Source organism: Triturus cristatus, chromosome 5_2, assembly GCF_964204655.1.
Source record: "Triturus cristatus chromosome 5_2, aTriCri1.1, whole genome shotgun sequence".
Classification (NCBI taxonomy): domain Eukaryota; kingdom Metazoa; phylum Chordata; class Amphibia; order Caudata; family Salamandridae; genus Triturus; species Triturus cristatus.
The window spans coordinates 1019110503-1019134417 of NC_140588.1; the positions used below are offsets into that span (position 1 = coordinate 1019110503).

The following is a 23915-nucleotide window of genomic DNA, read 5'->3' on the forward strand; positions in this document are numbered from 1 at the left end:
AATGTTTTCGTCTACTTCCTGATGTCAAACCCACCAATAACAGCGCGACTCACACCAACCGGCCTACTGCAGCGCGGCACCTTCTGACGTCACTCTTCCTCCACTCGCAGCAGTTCCCCTCCTTCACAACTCACGTCTCACCCTTGCATTCGTCCCATTCATACGCTGAAATAACCGTTTGTCCCAAACAAGTTACTACTCTGACTGTCCGTCCACAGTCTCTCGAAGTTGTCGACCTCGGTTGGCAACTGTCTGTCCACGTCCGGCCAGACAGCCACCTCTGATAGGTTACAAATACTCAAATCCACGTATAACAACCCACGACCAGCGTCGGTTACTCACGTACTCACACATTCGCTCCCCCTATCTCGGTCCAGGTGATCGATGACGTCTCACGATCCCCTTTCGGTGGTCAACAAAATCTACCTCGGGTGTCTTCTACACCACAATCGCTTAAGCTACTCGTCGAGCCTAAGACTTTCCCGGGCTGCGCGCGCTCTCAGCCTGATCTCACAATCACTCAACATTCACTCCAACTCCGCAAGACATCACACAACAAATCAACACCGCAATCTACAAACATCTCACCCTATTCATACTCACTCCTCCTCGATCTCCATCAGCCGCCGTCGTCCGCTGCTCGCCATCCAATGAGTCACCATCACTTGACTTCTATGGGCCTCAAGGATCTCTTATCCTAATCTAGATCTCCCCTCGCTATCGGAAATAACCATCCTACTCTGCTACCAACTGATAGGGCCAGATTCTTGCCTACCTGGTTATCTCCAAGAATCCTCACAGGTCGCCAGGATCTTTTTATCTGCCAGATAGCGTGGAGGGGATGAACACAATTATCAAAATATATCTACCACAATTAGACTTCATTTGGAAAGGACCACTGGTTCCGAATCTAAAATTTGTAAGATTTTCTTACAATCAAAAACAACTGGACATACAAACACCTCAATACCAGGTGCAAAAGGTAAATAGGCACTAAAACAAAAGCAAGTCTACGCAGGATTCTCATCCGACTCAGAACGAAAAGAATTACAGATTCCAAAATCATCAAAAAGGCTATAGTTAATCCGATGTCTAAATTCGGAATCATTAGTCAAAAAAGAAAGCATTAATCTATCCCTACTCTACCTCTAAGGTGACATCCCTACTTAGCATTCCCATTTCAGGCAAGAGAATCAAGGAAAAAAGGTGTCAGAAGTAAAGACTTCCTAAGAAGTACATTCACTTAGTTAGAGCTCGATCTAAGATGCTCCTTCTAGCTTTCCATTTAAGCCTCATCTGCTCCACCCATGGGGCACTGTCCCTAATACAAAACCCCAAATTCGTAGAACACGCCCTTCGACACACCTCTTCGGCCAGGTCTTCTCTCTGTACTTTTCCATCAAAATTGTCTGTCGTCCAACGTCCGTTAGCTTGACCTTGGGTCCCAGGTAACTTCCTCGCTAGGAGTAACTTCTTCACATTCTAAGGCACTCCCCTATTGGCTTCTCACAGTATCGTAACTCCTAAAACAAAGGCTTATTCTCACTAACGAGCTAAATGTCCTTGCACCTGCAACAGAAACATGGGAACGAAAAACCATTTCGTCTCTTTAAGATTTCACATTTTCTTGCACCCAAAGCCGTTACCAAGGGAATCATTTTTCGGCCTACAACATTAGCTAACATAAGAAAATGAACAGGCCTTCTCTTCTAACGTATATGCGATCAGGCCTCTACAAAATTAAACACACCATTACATCACACTCTAAGCATTTGTTCATTACTCTCATATGTGTAACCAAGCAATCTATAAGTGCAACTTTAACTTGGCACGCGTTTAACCTAATGCATAACATTGCACAAAACTAATAATTATACACTTAACTGACTACATTCACAATAATCTGCAGCGTTACTCTTCACGAAAAGCATTATTACATTTTAATGAACCCTATGTTAAACAATTACAGCAAATGCATTTCTATGGCACTTTTAAACATACATCGATTAATATGCGGGTGGTGACTAACGGTGAATATAATGCACCCCTACAAATTTCAGAATCTCATGGCGGTCTATCACCAGCATTGGTTCATAATACTTATCTCCACTTTTTTGACCATGAAAATATATATGTCTTCAGGGCACTGAGATGGGAAGCTCAGAATGAAAAATGTATACTTGCCTATATATTTCCTCAATATTTTGGCCTGGATAATTGGGCTATGATACTTTAGCAGGTCGATACTTTCCAAACTGTCCTCTCTCAAAGAACCCAAGAGATGCAGCACCTCAAGCACATTGCCCGCCCACTGCTGATTCCTCATAGCAGTACTAGCAGTTGCTGTGGGTTACGCGGCTCTTCAAGTTGTAGACCCATCAGAGCATTAAGAGCAGCATCAGTCAGGACCAGTATCAGAGACAGGGTCACATATGCACCTTGAAACGGGTGTTAGAGCCGCCTGGCATGTGGTAAGCAGGTTAGAAGGCACACACATTTGTTTGTGGATTGTGTTCATGACAAATATAAAAACAATGCTATGCTGGTTAACAAAGAATCTATGTGTTCTCTCACACAGCAGGGGAAGGTCCGCTCCCTGCCACAGCTCAGGCAATTCTCTCAGGAGCCTCCCCATCGTTCAAATATTACAATTCTACATGCACACGATAACTGCACCATATGTTCCACAATGCTACTTTCAACACACCCAAAAGGAAGGTAACAACGCACAGTCAGTGCAAGACATGATTCTGTCGTGAGCGGTGTGATGAAGATGTTTTCCATAATGAAATGCTTTATACATCTATCAAAAATAATATCTCACGCAAATGCATTTTCTGCCCGTTGTTGTTACATTTGTTTTAAAATCATGAAACTTTTTTTTAAGTCAAAAAGCTGAAGGATTAAGAATGTGTTTGCAGCACTTAGACAGAGATGCCTTTCTAGATCCCTTTAGATGATGCCTTTTTTTTGCCTGAACGAGTTAAACTCTTGAGCAGATGCCTGCCCCACTTGTTGGACAAATGCTTATCCGGTTCATAGGTACTGCCTTTCAGATACTTCCTACATTTACACCTTCAACCTGACTTCTCCCCAACTTGTCTTGGCTTTTCCCCATTTCAGCCAAGTAGGGTTTTATCTGCACGGGACATTGAGTCTGCTTTCTGTTATCTGAGACAACTTTGTAGTGATCTGCTTTTAATGTAGTGCATTTCCCTTGCCCTGCTGTTCTCCCCAGCTATGTGATGTCATGTAGAATGTTGGGAATGTTGGGACTTGAAGAGTGGCAGTTGTGGAAGATGGGCTGAGTGGCCAGGAGGCTGCTCCTGGTGGGGCTTACTTAAGACTTACTAAAGAACCTGTAAGGATACAACTAAGAAATAAACTACGACTACGAGACCCTGTCTATGAGACTTCTTTCATTTCTACATTGGCGACGATTGGAGAAGAATTTACGCGTGAAAAGGTGAAAACATTTTGAAACTGCAACTAAGGTACTAATTTTGAACTAATTAAAATTAAAATTATCTGGCACCTGCCCCACCAGTGACCCCAAGATCGGTCGCCCTAGAAACTAAGGTTGCCAGATTCATTTAATTATTGTAAAGGTGCAGAGAAGTTATGGCGTTTTACCGATTTAAATATGAACTGTGGCAAGCTGTGAATAATTTGTGAGGCAACTGAGAGTGAGCCCTAAAGACTTATGAGTGCCATATTCAGCTGTGAAGATCAAGGTCAAGAGCCAGTGTTAATTAAATAAATGTTTAGAGATGACTGTTGGTGCGTACGCACTGCGTCCTGAGTCAAGTCTGTTAAATCGAAATCCATGTTTTCTCAGAGAATATCGACTCGACATTACAAGCTGCATGTTCTAATTTTAACTCTAAGCAAGAGCGTTTCACAAGTAATTTTACCGATTTAAATATGAACTTGAGAAAAGCTGTAAATAATTCATGAGGCAGCTGAAAGTGAGAGAATTCGACATCCATTTGTGTATGAGACATGCATCAAAAGCAGTAATGGTAAAGCGGACCCCAAGAAAAGTCACTACATATCTAACTCAACATGACAAGTCACGAAAGTACTTAAGAAGCGTGAAAGTGCATGTTATGATATTTAAGTGAAGGAAGGAACTCGGCATTGGCAATACTGAAGAGAAAAGTGAAGCGTGTCAAGCTCCTTCTTACCGTCGCTGTGGAGAGAGATTCGTCCCATGGGCTGTCATCCTCACACTAATGACGTAGTAGAATCTCCGTGGGTACTAGCGGAGTGGCAGAGTCTTCAGCATCTTACTTTCAGAATGCTCACTGTTCTTGGGGTTGTCCGGACTACATTCATGGTTAATAGTGCTTTCTGAACGTCATCGCGCAACGTCATGACGCGACGTCAAGCAACCATTTTGTAATTCTATTCTGCCTGTGTTGTGTTGTGTTCCGGTAACCAACGTTGCCATGGAAACAAAACTACACCACAATGCCGCAAAACATAAGGTGAGTGACTAAAAGCATAGTTATGAATTACCGGGAACATAAGCGCTGGCAGTTATATTCTTAAGCGCGTGTGTTATGCTTAAAAGAAGACAGGTGCGTTAGTGGACACACGAAGAAATGTCAAGCATTGGTGATTCCTTTAGGCTACACTTTGATACCCCTTCTGACTACGGAAATCAGTCATAGTCATAACGTTTCAAGGGAGCACGAACGAGCAAAATAATGAGTGAAATTAAGACTTTCAATTCCTTTGCAAGAGTGCCATCTAGTGGATTTTCGAAGTATTTTTTCTTTGTGTTTTAGTTTCACAACATGGATTTATGGAAAGCAATATTTGAATGTAATAAAACCTACTGCAAAAGTGAGAGAACAGAAAAAACGGCATAGCAACAGTGACTGTCAATTCAGTACAAGGAAAGAACAGTACTGTAGAAAAGGTTGCAAGACTAGAGTGTTAACTCGATACCCGACGGAGAGCTGAAACAGAAATGATTGTCTTTCATTAATTTGATGTGTATTTTCATTTACAGTCTATTGTAGGGAGGAGGATTCCCCCTACAATGGTCATGTCGCAAATCACATGTTGTTATTAGTAATGAGTGTTATGGGTGGAGGATGTCAATATGCTATTTCATATTTACTGGTGAGTTTACTCACGTTGCATTCAATAAGCAAAATGTTATTCATTTGTTGAGGTTCCCCATCTAGATATTTTTAGGGTACTAGGCTTTGATTGGTTTTGTGTGGGTCTTTGTGTGTTGGAGCTGGTCTTCACACACTCTATTATTCTACAGTGTGGGTTGTGCACACCCTTTACACTGATTCTACCCTACAGAGTTTTCATTTGTGCCTAGCATTAGTGTTTCAATCTGGTTACCCTTTTTGTTGTGATTTTGCTGTGTGTTTGATGGTTACCTCTAGTTGTTACATAAGGTTGAAGTGCGCAATGAACAACATTCTTATTTTATTTAGTTATGCGCAATAGTCACTATAGGGAGGAGGTTTCCCATGTTCAGTAGGTGAAGTGTGTATGCAGCAGAGGGCATGTAATACTCCCTGGTCCTGCCATTTGTATTGGGAGGAGGTTTCCCCCTTTACATTGTGTTAAAAAATGGTCGATATGTGTAGGGAGGAGGATTCCCCCTGTTCAGTTGGTGAAGTGTGTATGCAGTAGAGGGCATGTAATACTCCCTGGTCCTGCCATTTGTTTAGGGAGGAGGATTCCCCCTTTACATTGTGTTAAAAAAAATGGTCGATATGTGTAGGGAGGAGGATTCCCTCTTTACATAGAATTCTATATTTCTTGTTATTTGATTATACTTACTTATTATTATATTTACAGTATATTTCTTGCTAGATGTTTATCTTCTTTTACTATGCTTATAGTATTGTATGCTATTTCATTTTGTTAATATTATTATTATATTTACAGTATATTTCTTGCTAGATGTTTATCTTCTTTTACTACATTTATAGAATTGTGTGCTAATTCTTTTTATTAATATTTAAAGGGGGGAGATATGTAGTGATCTGCTTTTAATGTAGTGCATTTCCCTTGCCCTGCTGTTCTCCCCAGCTATGTGATGTCATGTAGAATGTTGGGAATGTTGGGACTTGAAGAGTGGCAGTTGTGGAAGATGGGCTGAGTGGCCAGGAGGCTGCTCCTGGTGGGGCTTACTTAAGACTTACTAAAGAACCTGTAAGGATACAACTAAGAAATAAACTACGACTACGAGATCCTGTCTATGAGACTTCTTTCATTTCTACAAACTTCTAATAGATTGTCTTTGCATTTATGATTTTGATTTGCTTTGAAATATATTGACTAATCCCATTCATGTATTGGCTATTGATTTACAACACATTTGGTGATTTGAATTTGTAAGTTTCCTAATATTTTTATAAACTTTCCTGGTTTCAAATCGAATACTCTCTGTTGTTTTTGTGTGGCCTAATGTTATTGAAATGTGTCGATTTCTGTATCAGCCTTGGTCGGAGTCATGAGTGCAGCCTGAACATCGAATTTGCAACAGAAACTTGCATGGTGCAACGTGCTGCATCAGGTGCATCTATTTTCGATACTACTTTAATTCTAAACTGCTTTTATGCGTGCACAAATGAGAGCCTACAGGTACAGATTGGTGGCCCTTTGGAGACGGATTTGGTCTTCCCCCGACCTTGCCTCATTTGCTAAAGAGCTTGCCGAGGTTAGGTCCCTGGAGGGTTCCGGGAGAATTCCATGGCTATGTACGGTTAGAACCATTTTGGTCCAAATGGGTCTGGAACAGTTGTGGTTGTCTCCTGGAACTAATGTGTTTCCCTCCAAACCAGAATTTAAAGCACTGTACTGGGCCTCGGTCAGACAAACCCTAGTGTCTGTTTCCAGCTCCACTAGTCTAACTGGCAGGTTCCTGGCTAACAAGCTGGACCCTTCCCGCGAGAACTATTGGGACATTATTACCAGGCCGTTGGATAAGAAACTCTACCACCAGTTTCGGGTGGGTTCTCTGCCCCTGAACACATTTGTTAAAAATTGGGGCACGGGAATAACCGAATTTTGCAAATGGTGCCCTGGCCACAAGGAGTCAGAGGGCCACCTTTTATTTGCCTGCCCCAAGTACCACGACCCTCGCAAAAAATGGTTAAAACCCTTGTTCCTACGCTTTACTTGTGGCAGGTCCGCTGAGGCTATTCGGGTACTAAAGACCAACACTTCAGAGTTGTTTGTAGTGAGCACAGCGAAATTTTTGGGTTGGGCTTGGATTATTAGAGCCCAAAAATAGTAAGGAGTTGCTTGATCATACGATTCATTTTTAAAAGTTTTAATCTAAAATTGGATATTGTACAGTATCTTAAGATGGTTTTATTTATTGATTTTATGTTTTAATAAGGAACTGTATACACAAACGGATCGTCTTAATACAATTGGGATGTTTAACTGGGATTATTTTTAAATGTATAGTTTATATTGTGTGTAAATTGGTCAGCATGTGGTGTTTATAATGTATGAATTTATCTGTTTGTGTAAACCTCGTTGTCTTTTGTGATTTTATTATCGAAATAAAGACTTTAAAATCTGAATCTGAGAGCCTGAGATGTAATATTGCAGGGAAGATCGACGAGGAGGTAATGGCTGAAGCAAGTTGGTTTTTGCCCGACAGCTTTCAAATACTCACAATCCGCTTCTTCAGCTTGCAGTTCCACAATCACCCTTTAGAGGGCAGACGTAGCTTGCGTCTAATTTCTCTTCTATTCCTTTTATATTATCAAGAATTTAAAGAAATACAGAGGTGTAGGCAGCTGCAAGGACTTTTTCCAACATAATGTTTTGACTGACTCATGTTTTGCAGAATTTGAAGAGGAACGCTCTGCGTACCTACGTAGCACGCACGTCCCTGCAAGTTATAACTGTTAGGTTGCGCTACAAGGACATTATGATTATGTTTTTCGATAGCCTTGCTGAAAACACAATTGATGCCCGCTAAGAATCCAAATGGAAACTGGCGCCTGTGTGAAATGACGCAGCATAGAGTCAAGGCCTCATCACAGGACGTCCCGGAATCTCCATTAGCACCCATGTGTCCCTGCCATCGGGCTGGGAAGACCTTTAAACGTAAGACAAGATACCTGCAAGGTTTGATTTCATCAGTAAACACGCTTTGTATACCTATATATACTCTGTATGAGGAATGAAGGCCGAGAATGAATCATTCTGAAGTTGAACTGTGTGCTCAGAAAAAGATGCAGACATGTCTGTTCTTCATACTTACGCCCACCTGCGTGGCTGCGCCCACGCCTCCGGTTCATCCTTTAGAATTCCTCCCCGGAGCGAGGTCCATGCTTTAGAAGACACCATCGGCATCATCTTTGGTGATTTATATTGGAAAACATTCCGGATTCTAACATTCACTCAACTAGGGAGACCAGCTTTTCAAAACTAAACAAGCATTTGCAATGCAACAGGTCTCGCATTTACCTGAGCATGAGCTATTGGCATTGTAAATAAAAAGGCCTTTTATTTATGTTTTGGTTTTTGAAATATAAATAAAACGCATTGTCATTTACAATGCTAATAGCTTAAACTCGCGTAAATGTGAGACATATTGCATTGCAAATGCTTGTTGTTACCAGTCATTGGTACATGCTTTTTCATCCTTGCCTCATCTGTCGACGTTCCATTTATAACCAAAAATTATTCCATCAGTTTATCTACTCATGTTCTGTATTTTCTGTTAACTTAGCTATCTGACACATGCTGGTGATCCAACATCCTTAAAATTATTAGCTGATTTTGCTTCAACCACAACCATAAATGTTTTCTTAATGAGCATTACTAACCCTAATGCTGCCTAGGCGAGACCTAAAAAAATATGTTTTGTGGTGCTAAGAAAGCAGTTTATATTCACTTTATGCTGTGTAAAAAGCATATTTGAGGAAGGTTGTTAGCAATGTATGGTTTACCACATTTTGGAAATCAAGCATTGGTTTTGTAGCCATGAATACAAATTAGAGACTGAATATTTTTTACATTTTGCATTTTTTCCATCAGGGAGCAATCACAAGGAGGCAGTGCCACCTATCGCACCACCATAAGTTTAAGATGTGGTTATAAATATATGGATCTCGGGAAAAAGAGTGTGTGTGTGTGTGTGCGAGAGAGAGAGAAAGAGCGAAAGAAAGAGAGAGGGGGAGGGAGAGAGGGAGAGAGAGAGGGACAGAAAAAGTGAGAGGGATAGAAAGAGATGAGAGAAGAGGGAGGGAGAGAGAGAGAGGGGAGAGAGATAGAGAAAGAAAGAAAGAGAGAGAGGGGGAGAGAGAGAGAGAGAGTAGAGCGAGAGGGAACGAAAGAGAGAGAAAGAGAGAGGGAGAGCGATAGAGGGGGAGAGAGAAAGGGAGAGAGAGAGGGAAAGAGAGAGGGAAAGAGAGAGGGAAAGAGAGAGGGGGGAAAGGAAGCTAGAGTGGGAGAGAGAAATAGAGAGAGAGAGAAAGAGAAACAGAATGAGAGAGGGAATGAAAGAGAGGGGAGAGAGAGGGAGAGAAAGAGAGGGAGAGAGAGGGAGAGAGAGAGAGAGAGGGACAGAGAAAGAGAAAAAGAGAGGGAGAAAGGGAGAGAGAGGGAGAGAAAGAGAAAGAGAGAGAGTGAAAGAAAGAGAGAGGGAGGGAGAGGGGAGGAGAGAGACAAAGCACAGTGGGACAGCAAGAAAGATGGAGAAAAGTCATCATGGAAGAAGCGAGGGGGAGAGAGAGAAAGAGAGTGGGAGAGAGAAAGAAAGAAAGAGAGTGGGAGAGAAAGAGCGAGAGAGAGGGAAGGAAAGAGAGAGAGAGAGAGAGAGAGAGAGAGAGAGCGAGAGAGAGAGAGAGAGAAACTGACAGGGAAAGAAGAGGGAGAGAGAGAGGGGTAGAGAGAGAGAGAGAGAGAGAGAGGAGAGCTAGAGGGAAAGAAAGAGAGAGAAATGAAGGGAGAGAGAGAAAGAGTGAGAGAGAGAGAGGGGGAGAGAGAAAGAGAGAGGGAAAGAAAGAGAGAGGGAGCGGGAAAGAAAGAGAGAGGGAGCGAGAGAGAGAGACAGACAAAGGGAGAGAGAGAGAGAGACAGAGAGAGAGAGAGAGCGCAGTGGGACTGCAAGAAAGAAGGGGAAAAGTTATCATGGAAGAAGAGGCTGAGATAGGCAAAGAGAATGAAAGGTAATAAAAGTGGAGAGAGAGAATGGCGGGAAAAAAAGATTTGCCTATTAGCTGAAAATATAGACTAGCATGCCAAAGACATGAGACAAAAAAAAGTACTAACAAAAAAAGACAACAGTAATAATAACAAGTAAAATAATAACGCCAATACAATAATTATAGGACTGCAATAGTTATTATTGATATTAATAATGATAATAACTATAAGAAAGATTTAATGTTGATACCACTATAAGTAAAGCTATTTTATCTTTCTATTTATTATTTTACTGTTTTAGTGAAATGGTCTAATTCTTAGATATGAATGGATTCAGGTGTGATATAATTATTGAACGTGAGGGGCGCCTTAAACTATTGTGAAATCAGGCTGGTTATCTAAACAAGTGTTCATTTCTGTTTATGGCTTCATCAGTGTCACAGTAGGGTCAATATTGCATTCGTCTCGGAGCCGGTGTGCCGATGTTTAATACTGGCACTGCCCACTGTGTAAGCAGTAGTGCCATATGTGGTATCCATGGCTTTAAGGCGCTGCGTCAATGTGAAATTCATATTTAAAAGCAAGTAAGAGGCTGGCACACACATCACTGCACATGCATAATCCCTTCCAGAAGCCGTGTGCCCTGCTCGGTGGGTGCGACCACCGTGCACAAAGGCCGTAGATGTCCCTCGGGCTGGGGGATGCCACGCAGGTTTGGTACAGCGCACTCTGGGCTTTGATGCTGTGCCTGCCAGCCCCCTCACATGCCAGGCCTACTCTGCGGGGGTGAGCCAGCTGCACGGGGCCTGGGGTGTGGGCAAACATATGCTCCATTTGGGAAGGCTAGGCCCCGGCCCGGGGTAGCTTGCTCTGCAAAGGGGGCTGGACTCTGATTATAGGCAAATTTGTTTACGTCTTTGATGTCCACTGCCAGTGACAGCGCTGTGCTATGTCCTGTTTTACTAGGAAACATTTAGGTCTACAGCTCGAGTAGGGGCATCTAAGTATACGTGAGTGGTTCCGGAGCGAAGATAACAAGCATTGGCAAGGTCAAGTTTCAGATTGCCGATGTCCGACATTTGTGTCTGCCAATGTGCAGTACGCCTCGGCGGGCTTCTCCCTACCTGAGCAGGGAGATGGTGGAGGCCTGCTCGCAGAATGGGCGGACCACCAGAGGACTGCTTCTGCTGTGTTTGTGTTCGGAGGGTGGAGGGCGGCTGATAATGGAACAGAAAGCAATTGATTAAAACAGCGCGTGTGGGCTTGAAGTCAAAGCAGTGCACTTCATAAATATACAAGGAAGTTAACCGCGAAGTGACAGAATCTTGCCAAATTGCATAACGGGAGCTTGTTAAAGTGCGGCCGCGAAAGTGAAAGTGATCAAACATCAAAGCGGCCGAGCGGCCGCAAAAGTGAAAGACAACGAGTGCTTTCAGGCTGCCAAATGGTGCGCGCGCCCGGAGCACATGCACTGTAGTTGGCGGCCTGAAAGCACTCGTTTGCACTTCCAAAAGTGCTTACTATAAGTCTCGCCAGAGCAGCGCTAAAGCGCTGTCTCAGGCGAGACCTAAAAACCGGGACTTTTCGCAGACATAGAAGAAGGACTACAATTGTACATCAACCCAGTGGCGCAGAATGATAGCTCTCATCAACACAGAAACACAGAAGAGGCACTAAGATAAAATGGAATTTTGAAACCCAGTATAATACTTGTTAATTAAATTGCTATTTTTTAACAGCTGCTAACTACCCTGATTTGGAACACATGAAAATGTACCTCCTACTGTTTTCAGTTGACGCTATCAAAACAAGCATTTGCAATGCAATAGGTCTCGCAATTGCGAGATTTTGAGCTATTGGCATTGTAAATGAAATTGTCTTTTATTTATGTGTTTAAAAAACCTGCAATAATACAAGGCATTGTCATTTACAATACCAATAGGTCTATGGCCCACATGCATCAAGCTAATTTGCGATCGCAAACATTAGGAATCGCAAAAAAATGCTGCTTGCGATCGCAAAAGAGCTTCTTCCAAAGCATGAAGCAAATTCGCAGAAAACCTTACTTTTCGGAAAATTAGCGATTTCTTAATCTCTGAATCTGTAATAGCGAGTCTGTATTACGGAATCGCAAATAAGAAATCGCAAACTCATATGCAACAAGAATTCGCAAATACAGAATCGCAAATTGCATCTCCTAAATAAGAAGACATCATATCAGGTGGTAAAAATTTCAAATACAACAAATCAGGTGTGAATCATTAGCAAACTACTTAAACAGTCCCAGAATGCATCAGAGTGTCACACAATGGCAGCGCTCTACGTCATAGTGAGGAGGATGAGGCTAAGAGCAGCAGCACAGAGAAGAAGGAGGATACAGGAGAGAATCTTCAGAGTGTGCGTCACTTCTCTAGGGCAGACGGAGGAAGAGATATATGATAAATATAGGCTGAATGATGCCACAATCTTAGATCTCATTGCTGATTTAGACCCAATACTGCAGCGTCAGACTCGCAGGACACATGCCATCTGCTCCCATGTGCAGGTCCTATGCTCACTGCATCTCCTAGCTTCAGGGACCTTCCAGGGAGTAATTGCAACAGCTGGCAGTGTCTCTCAAAGTGCCCTATCGCGCTTTTTCAATGCTTTCGTAAATGCCATGTTGCAGAGGATACACCACCACATTAGGTTCCCCACAACACCACAGGAATTGATGCAAACCAAATTATATTTTTATCAGGTTGCACAATTTCCACATGTCATTGGTTGCATTAATGGGACGCGTGTACCCATATGCCCCCCCTCAGTGAATGAACATATCTACCGGAACCGCAAATCATACCATTCACTGAACATTCAAGTAATCTGCAATTCAAAAACAATAATCACAGACATAGTGGCAAGTTACCCTGGCAGTGCACATGACTCCTACATCTTCAGGCATAGTGGCATACACAGACGTCTACTGGCAGGTGAATTTGGAGAAGGATATTTGCTGGATAAACAGATATCATACTGTCTTGCACACCTGTCCTCCATGGTGAAACAAAGCAGCACCTAATGTATGTCTATTTTTCACATCCTGTAGGTGATAGTGCATACGCTGTGAGGTCTTTTATCCTCACTCCCTATCTGAATCCTACAACAAGAAGGGAGCAGCGATACAATCATGCACACATTGTGACATGCAATGTTATTGAGAGGACATTTGGTGTACTCAAATCCAGGTTTCGCATCCTCCACAAAACCGGTGGGGCTTTACATTATAGGCCGGAGACATGCTGTAAAATCGTCGCTACATGTGCTATGTTGCACAACGTTGCCACCAATAGGGGCATTACCCTGGAAGACTCTGATAGCGAGCCAGAACTAGACATCCAGTCAAGAGAACCACACCAAGCAGCACGCGGTCCAGATGCAGCAGAGGGGAGACGGAGATGGGCAGAAATCACGCAGCATTACTTCTAAGGTGAGTAATCAAGACACAACACAGTATTTTCGTAAAGGTTTATTCTGTTAGGTGGGTAGTTGTGTTGATGCACACATACCATTGTCAGACAAGTGCAGTGTGGGTGCAGACAATTCAAAAGTCATTGTCTTGGCAGTGCAACATCAGTGTGAAAGGGAGTCCTATTTCTGGTTACATCACCAGATTGGTACAGGGCCAATTCACTACTTTCTCCTGCCACGCGCTCCTGTGGCCCTGTTCGTAGTCTCTGCTACCCCCGTCTTTGACCCCTCTGTGACGGCTTGACTCCTGGTACTGCGCCTCCTGTCATGTGACACATGTACCAGTAGACTGCTCAGGCTGGAACCCTCCTCACTGTCCCCCTGCATGCATGAGGCTTCCACTAGCTGCTTCAGTCTGTAGTCTTTCCACAGCAGTGGTGAACTGGATGAGGCCCCTGGCAACATCCGCGCAGCAGTGGACCATCTCCACCTGCATGCTGACTGCACGCCTTGAAAGCTGAGCTGTGGTGTGACTCAGCCTATTAATGGCCCTGGTGTAACTTTGCATGTGTGCCATGGAAGTCTGATGCCTCCTGCCATTTGTGACAAGCTCTGCCTGAATGACCCTGCCCATATCCTCAATGGCAGTCGCGACACGGTCTAGTCTCTCATTGTTCGCCCTGTTCCCTTCCACTACTGCAGTAGTTAGCTCCCTCAGGCAGTCATGAATACCACCCATGTGTCTTGATATTGTTCCCAGTTGACCCTGCATGTGACAGATATTCTTCCCTTGCAGGCGCTAGACCCTCAGCATCTTGGACTCCAGGACACTTGCGGTGGGTTCGCCATAGTCATCAGCAGGTGTGGCGATTGCCCTGGGCCTTCGCCTGCCGAACTGCACGGAACTGCGCTGCATTGTTGGCTCTGGTATTGGCGATGGTGCGGTATGTGCAGTCTGCTGTGTGTGGGATCCTGTGTTGCTGTCCTCATTCTGCAAATCAGGAAGTGGTTGTACTCTTCTCCTGCGGTGAGTGGGAGCAGGTATGGGTGAGGATGCTGGCATTTCTTGTCCCTCATCATGCTGTTCCATGTCTCCCTCGGACTCATGATCGTTAGCCACATCACTGTCCTGTGCTGCATCTGTGATTACAACAGTGCAAGTTCAGTTAATTATTGTCTGCACTTGTTGGTAACATTGCGCCTGCGCAGTTATATTAAATCTACTTCTGTCATGTGAAAAGTCTACTGTTGTCACTTCCTTGCTGTACTCTGCTGCACTAGAGCTTTGTTGGTCCCTCCTTGCCTTGCCCTTACATTTGTCTACATATAACTCCCAGATTGCATTAGGGTGTTGCAAGTAAAAGGTGGACTGGACTCAAGTGTGCTACACTATGCAGGGCATGCATTTGGGGCAGTTTGTGATTACATTTGAGATACAAACATGTTTAGCTGTGCTCTTACCTTGGGAAGTGCCCGCATGTCCTCAGGTGTCGATCTGTGTCAAACCAACAACTGCCTCTGGCTGCAAAGTGGATTCCACCATGTCCTCCAGTGGGGTGTTAGGGCGCTCGCTAGATGGTCCTCCTCCTGTTTTCTTAGCCTGCGGCTAGCCTGTCTGTCACCCTCTCTTTGGCATGGCTGCGAAGGTCATACCATCTCTTCTGTAGGTTAGGTATGTCAAGGTGTGTCACCCCCACAGCATCTACCTTGGCTTGTAACCCAAGCCAAATCTTCCTCTTCTGACTCTGCAACATGCAGGGATTGTTTCCCAAACAGCTGGTCATGTCTCTGGACAACTTCCTCAGTGAGGATTTCAAGTTCCTTGTCACTGCACTTGACTTTTCTCTTCCTGCCTTCTCCTTTTTGTTGTGCCTTTTCAGTGGCCATGGTGTGTTTTTCTCACAGCTCCTGTTCCGCAACACTTCCTCCAGGGTGTGCTCCACCAGTCTTCCTCCTCCTCCTCCTCTCCCTGTGTACAGGTGTGTTGAATCTGTGAAAGACTTCCTGGTTTGTGATGTCATCACAGTGCAGCAATATGGGTAATTCGCAATTTCTGATTCTGTAATTGTGAATTCGCAATTACAGATTCGGAAAACACGGAATCGGTAATGATATTTGCGATTTTTACCGAATCGCAAATATTTACCAATTTCATTGCTGCATTCGATTTTGTGAATCCATAATAGCGATTCCTTAATTTTCGCTATTATGGAATCGCAAACACAATTTTTTATGCATGTGGGCCAAAGTTTCTAAAATTCGAGACCTATTGCAATGCAATTGCTTGTTATCATCTGGCAACAGCACTGTGTCCTTGGAGCTTGTGCAGCACTTGTGGTGCTTGGTCAGTAGATGTCAGCACAGGCTGTCATAAATTGTGTCCATCACATTACATTGAGTATATCGCTTTGAATACGTTAAAAGAACTAGAATGTTTTTACATTTCCTGGTGTTTGGGCGCATTATTAATTGAAAATATTGCAATAAATGTGTGTTTTTATGGCATTTACAAAATATGAAGTGGTGTTTAGAAATGGATAATATTCTTAACAAAAAAAAATCTGTTATTTAAAAAAATATATATCTTGCTACCGTCTTTTAAACATCAATATCTTCCCATCGAATGCCTTATTTCTTAAATATACTGTGGCGTGAGAGACATGAGACCTCTATTGGGGCTTTAATAACAGATAAATCAAATCCTAAACCCAATTTCACTATTTGAATAATTGCGTGTTTCAGCGCAAATTATATTATCTTCCAGTTTATTGCCCTAATTTACCAACATTATTTCCGATTAGATTTCTACAAAAATCCTCGATATTTAATGCTATATAGAAGCATAGGAGAAATCACGAAAACCTGTCACTTCTGGGTGTTTCAATTTAGAATGCTGCTCGCTGTTACTATTGGTTACAGGTTGTACTTGAGGCTCAGCTTTTCGAACGCGGTGTTCTTGGATCAACAACTAAAAACCAGCGGCGGTGCGTCCATTGGGGCGCAGGGGCAGAGCCCCACTTACCGACACACGCACGCAAACCAATCCCCAGACCGGCAGCAATGGCAATGCAATGATGCGTTGCGTCGGACATGAAGGGGGTGGGGCCGGGGGGCTAGCACTGACACAGTTGACAGGCAGCGGCTCGCAATTTTATTGCGCATGCTCGAGTTTGTCTCACGACAAGCACGAGCATGCGCATTCGCCGCACTGTCTGCCACTGACTACTGTACTCGAGGAGGGGGCCGAGAGGCCGATGGTTGCCTCATGCAGCAGCCCCCCTCTCGGTATCCGGGCGAGCCCTATCTGTGCTCTTTCGCCAATCCAGGGCAGGCACTGCTAATGCAGCGTCTCTGGATTGGCTGAGAGCCTGATACAGTCTCTCAGACCCGCGGCAGCCTACGAGTAACTGCTGCTAATTGGGTGCCGCGCAACTATGGCCAATCACTGTGGCTTATGTCTGAACACAGTGACAGTGATTGGTCATGAGGTGCGCACTCCCAGCAGTCGGTCGCGTCATCACGCACGCGGTGGTGCCACACTGTCTGCATTGCATAACCTCGTGGCGGCGGTGCGTACAGAGTCAGGACCCGTCGTGTGACTGACTGAGTGACTCGTCGTGTGTGTCGTGATCACTGCATAAAAGTACCTGAAAAGTAAGTATTGCACAACCTGATAGCTGCCTTGATTGTTGTCTTTTTCCAGTCTGACTCTTGATATAAAATTGTGTGCAACTTCAACTTCACTTGACACTCCATCGTCGTGCTACTCTGAAGGAAATTCTGTGTATTAATACAGAATGAACACTGAATGTGAGACAGTACAGAACCTACAGTGTACACGGCTTTAACTGACTGAGAACTCAAGGCAATGTCTTGTGTGCCATCCCGTTTGATTTACACAACTTCTCAACCCAGGGCTAGCCCATGAATTTCTCGGTTTTTGCAGCCAGTCGAGGTGTACTCTGGGAAAGACCCGCAGGACAGCTGGAACTGTACGGGCAGACCAGTTCAGGCCCCTGCCCACGCCGTTAGGGTGGTAGAGGTCCGGTGCCTCCAGCGGCGTCTCTGCTCAAGGAGGGGGGATAGGCCTGGTACTTCCAGAGGTCCGAGCATCTCATTCTCATGCCACTACACGTCCAGAAGCGCGCCCCACCTCTCACGAGACCCCCCTGCCACCCCCGCCCTCCCCCCAGGGCTGCCAGTGCGACCCCCCCCCAGGGCTGCCAGTGCGACCCCCTCCCCTCCCCCCAGGGCTGCCAGTGCGACAAGTCCTCTTTAAAAAGTGCAACAGACGGAGCGCAGTGTTTGAGTACTAACTTGTAGGTACTTCGTAAACATGCTGCCCCCTCATGCCCTGGGGCAGCTGCTCACACTTTAACACCTGTGGGGGGTGGATACCCCAAAAAGATTTAAATAAATAACAGCGACACGTGTGAAATTCGGTTTGGGCGTGGAACAAGCGTTGAATGTGCCCTTTGACACCAGGTGAAGAGGTCCTGATGCGGTGACCCTTTGCGGGTCAGGTGACCCACTCCTAGGCGTGGGAGATGCCTAGGAGTCTCTGCCGAGGTCAGAGTTGCGGAAATAAAATGGTATCCCATGCACTCCCTATGCTATTGGTTTCATTTAGAACACACCACAAAGTCGACTTTAAGTTTACTCTTTCAAGGCGTCATGTCTTGTATTTAGAGCGTTGCATGGACTCGGACCAATTCCACTTCAGGGTCTGTTTTCATGGTATCAAGCTGTCCGACCTCTGAGATCTTCATCGGCGTTCCTGGTGCGGATTCCCAGGATTACTAGAGCATGGATAGGTGGCCGTGCTTTTAGCTATACGGCCGCCACATTATGGAACTCCCTACCTCTGGCGCTGAGGGGTAGTCAAGATCTGCTCTCTTTTAAAAGGGATCTTAAGACCTACCTGTTCCCAAGAGCACTGTAAAATACTTCTTCCGATGGTTTAATAGGGTCTCAGCGCCAGGATACCCTTTGGGTGACAGCTGCGCTTAACAAGAAATAAATACATACATACATACATACACCAGCTCGCATACACACAGAGCGTACCGGCCCCGGAAGGATGAATAGTTGAGTGTGAGCCCTGCCAAATTTCGAACTGACCTAGCGCACCGGCTGTCCCCCGGAGAGCTCTGCCGTAGACTTTAGTGCCTGGTAGACATTACGTTTCGAGATGCCGACAGCTGAGTGAGCGTTTAAACTTACATTTTTTCAGAGAAAACGCAGTAACTATTAGCCACCTGTCACTCGCACACAGCCTTGGTGCTTGAATAACATTTTCACTGGGCCTCCATTTGTGTACGGGTCTTTGTGCCTAGAAAGATGAAAAGTCGAGTGAGTCTGCATATGAGATTTTATACTACCCTCTAGAGCATGCTCCCACCTAGTCATCTAAGTTCTTGGCTTGGGGTGCAGGGCGAGCCGGTGATGTAGTGGTGTCTCCTCCCTGGCTAGACCTACGCTTTAGGGTTCAAATCCCTTGACTGTAATTACGAGAACAAACAAAACATAAAACCAAGACGGTGTTTGGCATCTGAGGCTCCTGGGTGTTCTCCAAAAGCAAATACGTGAAATTAGCATTTTTTCTCCCCAGTAATAACCAATTCTTAATATACAGGGGAGTAGCTTCAGGTGGGGGGGTGTTTGGGGTGTCACACCCCCTAATAAATGTACTTTCTGATGTTTGGGTGGGTGCATGTGTTTTCAGTCGGGTACGCTGGGTGTCTGTCGGATTTCACTAGGCATTTTTACACACAGGCAAACGTGCACACACACTCTCTCCCTCTGTTTTGAAAGTCCTCAAAAATGTTGATTATTTCAAAAGATTGTTTTCTTCTGAGCACTCCTGCCTGGCCGCATTCTTCTCCCTTTCCACTTCGCTTAAGCCACTCTCATGAACCCTGCTTGGCTTAATGTATTAAAGTTATATGCCAGCCTTGTTGTTGGTGGATCTGAAGCCCCCTTACCCTCATCTTACTGACCAAGCTACGCTCTTGTTAATATAGTGCTCTTTGCCAGTATTGCTGTGTCATAAGTGAGACACTGTATATGTTGTATGTCTCCAGGTGAATGTCTCCATGTCACTGTGTATGTATGCATGTTCCTCTGTAAACATATGTGAGCGTGTATCTGCTTGTCTCCTCAAAGCATGCCTGTGTTTTAATATGTCCGTGTGCACATTTGTGTGTATGGACAAGTGCCCAAGTATCCGAATGTGACTGCTCGTTTATGCGTTTGCATTTGTGTGCGCGTATTTCTCTCTCGGCATATGTGCAGGTTGTATGCATATGGACATGTTTTTTTGTGTGACTTATTGTTTTATTTGCTTTACCTTGGTTACAACCACATAAGAAGAAACTGTGGTAGCTTTATCGCTCAAGAAAAAGAAAACATAACTAATATAAGACTAAATAAAGCATAAAAAACGATTCTTTGCTGTCTCTCAAGTTTTTGCTTGCAAAAGAAAGAAGTTATTGGCAAACTCTCTTGCTGGAAAAGAAAACAAGACAATGAAATTATAAACACAGGTCTGGGCTAAAACGAATTAATTAACCAATAGTTGACAAATATCTTTCGCTATTGGAAAACTAAACAGTGTGCAATGCTTAGTTGTCGCTGAAAGAATGACTGACAAAATATTTGATTTGTAAATGCTCAAACTTAGCATGCAGGGGGACTTTAACAGAATTCTTGAATTAAAACTGAAGTTCATGTAGCTTTCTGTATATGGTTGTTCTGCATCAGTTAAAACTGTTCGAAGACACACAGGAACGTACTAAAATCCGAAAGTTGAAAACCTGTTCCAGGGAAAACGTTCTTTAAAATTCTGCAAGTGCGTCCAGTAAAGTAATTAAATTGCCGAAGTTACTGAATTATAGCTCAGTCACTTTGCGGAATTACTCTGTTGTGCAAGGATAAACAATGCATTCGAGTTTTGTTTAACAAAATACAAGCTAAAGAAATTTTGGATAGGTTCTTGCACATATTTACACTATTTCACAAGTTATGGTTCTCTGCTGCACTTCTTAATGTATTGATTAAAGGATAATTTGAATTTAAAATTGTGATCTATTGTATTCCATAAAGATACTGAAAGCTAAAAATCATACCATTATTACATTTAAATGTAAGCAGGTTCCAATGGATAATTTTAACGTAGCAGACTAAAAAAAGTCTGGTTTCCCCGAAAATCAAACAAAATAAATATTTTAAGAACACTGTAGTTATTTTATGTTAACTTGAAGAACTGACACTGCTAAAATTCATTGGGATTACTTGTATTTTAAAAGCAATGCTTGTCTAGTTACAGCACGTTATTTTTATTTTCAGCACCTTCTAAAGCTTGACAACCCTTACCAAATTTTTGGTCATATTTCCGGAGAAGAACAAGACCTCCTTTGCTGCTCTTTCACCCCGGCTACGACCCAGCAAACACCAGAGTTAAAGGTAAGGACACTGATGCTATTTTTTTTTAGATTGGAGTTAGAGCTATGTGTGTGGTCACTGTACATGGTGGTTGGGGTAGGCACACATTCTGAACATTGTACCCTCAGTGGATGGAATTTACTAACAGCCTTAGCCCTGTGATTTGGGCAATAACGGTTGTTAACAGCACTATCTATCCCTTGCCTTGTTCAAGGCCCTCAAGCAGTGTCTGTTTCAGTGCCTTCAGCAACCACTATGGCACACAGAGGCAGCAGGCAGTAAGGCTGTATTTTTAGCAGTCATGTTGTGCAAAGGGGAGCTGTTGGAGATTTATTGCGATACTGCACAAGATATATGTATTTATACTGAAATTTGATATTATTACACCGCACCTTATATGTTGTACTTTGATTATTGGCAGGTTTCTTTAATATATATTGGTAAGGCCAGCATCGGCATCATGAATACAGTACAAGAGCTGATTACAAGGTCATTCCAGGCACGGCCACTTCAAGAGAAAATAGACTTAAAGCAATTGGGACCTCATCGGCCTGACCTAAAACTACAGCAAACTTCCCAGGACAGAGGAAAAATGTACACACGTACATTCTCAAATGCCTGGTACACAAAAGCTGATTGGCTTACAGGGTGCCCTTTAAGAAATTCTCTGTTCTGCTTCCCCTGCTTGCTGTTTGGTGGTGAGTTTTCTTGGACATATCAAGGAGTAACAGACTTGAAGCATTTGTCTGAAAAAATAAAGAAGCATTCACGCACAAGAAAGCATATGGAAAACCTGACTAGACTGGGAATGTTGGGGGAAGATGCTCCGATTGAGCAGCAGATAAGTGATGCATACCGCAAAGCAATACAGAAACACAATGAAGCAGTTGATAGGAACAGACAGATTCTATCCAAAATAATTGATTGCATTCATTTCTGTGGTGCTTTTGAACTGGCATTGCGAGGCCATGATGAATCGGAAGGTTGCCCAAATCCTGGAATATTCAAAGGCCTTGTGGATTTAATAGCAAGCATAGACAAGGATATGGAAGCACATTTAGCACGTGCTACAGTCTTTAAGGGCACCTCTAAAACAATACAAAATGAACTTCTTGAGTGTATGCTCGAAATTATGAGAAGCCATATTGTGCAAGAATTGCAAAACACAGACTTTGTGGCTATTCAGGCTGATGACACCACTGATGTGGCCACTAAAACACAGTCCGTATTAGTGTTTCGATACATTGACAATGACAGACAAGTTGTGGAGAGGTTCTATGGTTTCACACATTTAAGAGACTCTAGTGCAGAAACCATTACTGCAGCTATACTGCGTCAACTGAGCTTAATTTTTCCAGAGCTGCCTCAAAAAAAAAAACTTATTGCGCAAAGGTATGATGGTGCGTCCGTAATGAGTGGAAGCCTTAGTGGTGTTCAGAAGAGAATTCGAGATGTGTACCCTAATGCTCATTATGTGCACTGTTACGATCACCAACTTAATCTTATTATGCAACAGGCAGTATCAAAGATCACCGAGACACGAATTTTCTTTCAGGATATAGGAGGCATAGCAGCATTCTTCTCGCGTTCCCCCAAAAGAACAGAAGCACTTCATGACATTGTAGACAAAAGCGTTCCAAGGGGATCCTCAACTCGTTGGAACTTTAACATCCGTACAGTCAACCTAATCTATGAACATAGAGAGGACCTTCTGAAATGTTTTGAAGCCATAGAAGCCAATGATGAGTTTGATTACAAAAGTCAGATTGAAGCCCATGGCTTTGGTAGAACACTACAAGACAGAGAGTTTCAGTTCTTACTGTTTTTATTTCATGATATAATGGTAGCTGTCGACCTGTTATACAATCAGTTACAAGCACGAGAGATAGATACTGTCAAAGTGCAAGTATATACTACTATGTTTGTACAAAGCATAAGCAAAGTGAGAGATGGGGTTGACAATTTAGACAGCAAACTGCCAGAGAAATCTATTTTCTCAAACCACAGGAAAAACATCACCACTATGGTCCGAATTGCAAAGGAGATCTGTGACATTGTAATTGTGCAGGCAAAAGAGCGTTTTTCTTTCACAAAACATTTGGTGAGTGCCACATTATTGCAAAGTCAACAGTTTGCCAAATATGATGAATCCTTCCCGGAGCGTGCTCTGAATGAGGCTGTGGGAGCTTATCCTATGCTCAATAAAGAAGAGCTGAGAACTGAGTTGACTGTACTGTACGGAATGCCTGTGTACCGGAAGGCCACAAGTGCCGTGTCTTTGCTGGCTTTAATACATAAACTTAATATGGAAAAGTCACTTGGAGAGACAGTGGCTTTACTTAAAATTGTCATAACCACTCCTATGACAACAGTCGAGGCAGAACGATGTTTTTCAGCCTTAAAGAGGATTAAGACATTCCTGAGAAACACCATGCTTGAGGAAAGACTCAATGCTTTGGCAATGCTCTCTGTAGAGAGCAAGCTAGTTCAGAAAATCCCGGACTTTAACACTAAAGTTATTGAAAAGTTTGCTGCTCTTAAAGAGAGACGTGCTGATTTCATTTACAAAAAGTAAACAATTTTGAATGCTGCTACTTTGCAACCAGTTTAGTTTGTTAATGTTAAATGAAAAACATCTGTGAGTGAGGTACTCAGAAATGCATTCTATCTCGAATTCTGTTATGAAGCTCTGTGGTTATACTGAATAAGCAGCTACCGATGTTATATGACATCTCTTTATTAATGTTATAACTGCACTTTCACAATTGCTTTATTAACCTTCCTGCTTTCTCAAATTTGCTTGAAAATGCACCATTTCTCTTCTCTTTTTTCAAAATTTTCTCGGGGGGAGAACCCCCCCGAACCCTCCTTAT

The 23915-nt window shown here is 43.4% G+C and overlaps 1 long non-coding RNA gene across 1 annotated transcript in view; it reads left to right on the forward strand.

Annotated features, from left to right (window-relative positions):
* Positions 1-4399: 4399 nt before the first annotated feature.
* LOC146829605 (uncharacterized) overlaps positions 4400-23915 on the forward strand; it is a 70726-nt gene continuing 51210 nt past the window's right edge. The window contains exons 1-2 of the long non-coding RNA XR_014962020.1: positions 4400-4490; positions 20947-21063. This is a non-coding gene — a long non-coding RNA (uncharacterized LOC146829605). The remainder of the gene's footprint in view (positions 4491-20946; positions 21064-23915) is intronic.